The sequence below is a fragment of the Rhagoletis pomonella genome, unplaced genomic scaffold (genome assembly GCF_013731165.1).
Source record: "Rhagoletis pomonella isolate Grant_MI unplaced genomic scaffold, Rhpom_1.0 Rhpom_scaffold_00012, whole genome shotgun sequence".
NCBI classification, from domain to species: domain Eukaryota; kingdom Metazoa; phylum Arthropoda; class Insecta; order Diptera; family Tephritidae; genus Rhagoletis; species Rhagoletis pomonella.
The window spans coordinates 3827980-3831340 of record NW_023458566.1 but is presented as its reverse complement, the minus strand read 5'-3'; positions in this window follow the sequence as shown (position 1 = coordinate 3831340).

Below are 3361 nucleotides of genomic sequence, written 5' to 3'. Positions count from 1 at the left end.
CTGCCAGCTTACACTCACACACGCGCCCAGCTGAAGAAGCGTGCGGTGCCCTTTTTAGTGGGTGGGTGACACACGAAGCAACAAGGACGGATGTATTATCCACTTCCTTTTTCCTTCCACCAAACACAAGGATATTACCGTTTCGTCGTCATTGTCGCTGTACTCCATACTCATTCACTCGCATACACAATGCATAGTTGTATTTATACTTATGTACTTATGTAAAGTATGCAGTAGAAGGGAGGGGTGCATTTGGGGAGTAACTTGGGTGGCACTTGGTTGACGCGTCAACCTCCTAGCGTCGCACACTCTCTTGCGCACGTTTAGAAGCAGGCTGGCTCTTTCCTGCAAAGCTACGTGCAACTTGGTTGTGTTGAGTTTAACGGTAACTTGAGGGGCGCAGCGCAATGGTGAATAGCGCCACTGTATACCGAGAAGAAAATTTATATGAATACATTACATATACTTACATACATACATACATACATTTTTTTTAAAGTCATCACCGTTGTGTAATGCGTCGATAGCAACTATTCACATATTAAGCTGCTCATAACGGTACTAGCAAATAGCTACTAACTCTAAACATACATCTACATACATACTCTCAGTCGAGGTGTAAAGTGTGGGTGGCGCACTCAGAATGCTGTGTTATTTGAGCGGTCGGTTCAAGGCGGGCTGGCGACACTGCGCTACATTTCTTTTTCGCTGATTCTTAAGCGTTTGGGCGTGTGTTAGCGTGTTTGCTAGTGTGCTAAGGAGTAATGTCTATGAATGGCAAAGCGCAAAGCATGACAAGTAATATAAATAAGTTCTACGCACACTGATTGTTTGTATATGATAGAGGAAGGAACAGTTAAGTGGTAGACACTCATGCCACCAATTTTTGCTGTTTGTAGCTCAGCAAGCCAACTCGCATACATACATGCATACAAACGCATATACAAATTTACATACTTATGTGTGTCTATATAAAAGTCATTAGTAACGCCTGCAAATTAAACTTTTTTAACACAAATTTATGCACTAATGTATTTATGTACATACATATACACACAGATACCCATTAAATAAGTACATACATATATACGCATTAAACTATACATATTTACATACGAAAACGTTAGTTTACCTAGCAAGTCATTTAGCTAGGTATGTGCATGTGTATATACATATGTACGTATGTTTGTATAGAGTTAGTACATACCTTGCAGGAAAAGGGGCTAGTTTGAAGCTCACTTTTAACTACACAGTAGTCTACTAGTTGTAACTTTTTATTACCTATTTCCATCGGCCGTATCCACCTACTTTTGAAGGGCAATGACCGTACACAGAATGACCGGAATTAAATTTTTTAAATATGTGGCAACCCGCTTCGAAAATATTTTCGACTGTAAACTTTCTTAAACCTCTTTAGCTTGATACCTGTATTGCAATACATATTTCAGCAATTTAATAGAATACAATTTTTCAAACAAGTGGCTACCCTCATCAAAAAAATTTTCAGCAGAAAGCTCTCCTAAACCTCTTTATTTTGATATCCATATTGAAATATTTAATTAATCTCATCAATTGTATTAAATAAAAATTTTCAAACAGGTGACAACCTTCCACAAAAATACTTTCGGCTGCAAGCATCCTTAAAGCTCTTGTTTTTTTTTTCTTTTCAATTTTTTTCTGCTGGATATTTGTAAGTGGTTTACATTAGGTTGGTCTAAAGAAAGTAAAGTCGGAATTTTAATGCTCTCACCCTCTAGGATTGTTCTTTATCGAAACAAATATATGCTTGTTTTTTTTTTTAATCAAAAACTATTTAGGTGTATCCCACTGCGCTCAAAGTTTTCATATGTGTTAAAACAGTATTAAAATAATTGTAAATTAATTGAAATTAAGTAATTTGTTGTAATCTATGTTAGGATGATTTTCAATACTTTCAGGGCCATGGGCTTCCATTATGGATGCCCTTTTAGATAGAATTCCAGAAGATATTGGCGTAAATAATAACGCTGTGCCATGGTGCAAGATCGGGGAACTGCTCAAGAGGATTGGCTGTTCATTAGCGACTTTGCTGGAGGTCAAGGGAATTAATTATTTATTATCTACTTTCATGGGCAATGATCAAAAGAAAAAATATTTATCGCCGAAACACATGCTATTTCAAATCAAATATTATTTATTCCCTCTGCTTCGTCTTCTAAACTGGTGAAGAAGTTCGGTCTAGTCCTCCAAGTAGCGGAGACCGTTTCCTATTAAATCCTTGAACCAATTGTGTAGATGGTTAGACCATTGTCTGCCGCTTGAAAGCCATTTTCAATTCTTCTCTGGTGGTAAACCGTAAAGGCTTCCTTATATTGTAGTTCCAAGTTGGCGCGATGTAGTCAGTACTATCGTCTAATTCAACTTTGATTGCATTAAGTCAACCTTTTTTTTATTTCACACAGCAATGTGCTTACGGTTTCTAAAGTGCGCGTTCGATTCGTTGTAATTGCCCAATTATTTCGGCGGTTCTCTTTGCTAATAGTATTCTTCAAGACTAGGCCCACATAGGTTAAAATCGGTCTGATAGTTATGCTGTACGTATCATAAGTGATGTACGAAGACGTTTCCTTTTGCAAGTGTAGTACGCCGGTAAGCCCTTATAAGCTCCCTTTATCATGTTGCCTTTACACCCCTTTTACAGCTAAACTATACTTCTAAGGTATAAACAATTATATATCATTAAAAAGGTATTTTGATTCTGATATGCAGATAATTTTTAAAATTTCAAGTTAGTTTAACATAAAGCGAAAAAATCAATTCAAAAGTGACACCAATACCAATGCCATACCTGTACATAGTTGGGCCGGAAATTCCTCCTACATGTATGCTTTAATATTGATACTGAATTACAGAAACGTGCTAAGCAGCAGTTTAGGAATAAGATATATGTACATGACTAGATTAAGACTCAAACAAGAAAGAAGGTAAACTTGAGCAAGTAAAAGAAGAAAGGTATAAATGCAGAGATTAAAATAAAAGTAAAGAAATCTAAACATAAAGACAAGGAGGAAGATAAATTTAAATACTTGATATAATAGCAAGGTGTGGTTGAATAATTAGATAGAGGAAAGAATACAGATAAAGATCTGAATTAAAGTCAAGAAAGTGATAAATATAAAAATTAAAAGATAAAAAAACGGTAGATATAACAATAGGGATAAAGGTAGAGACAAAAAAAAAAGATAAAATTGAAGAATAGCATGTTATACTGTGTTGTGTTGTATTGCATTGTTTTGTGTGGTGTTGTGTTCGATTGATTTGGGTTGTGCTGTGTTATGTTATGTTATATTGCTTTATGTTGCGTTATGTTATGTTATGTCGA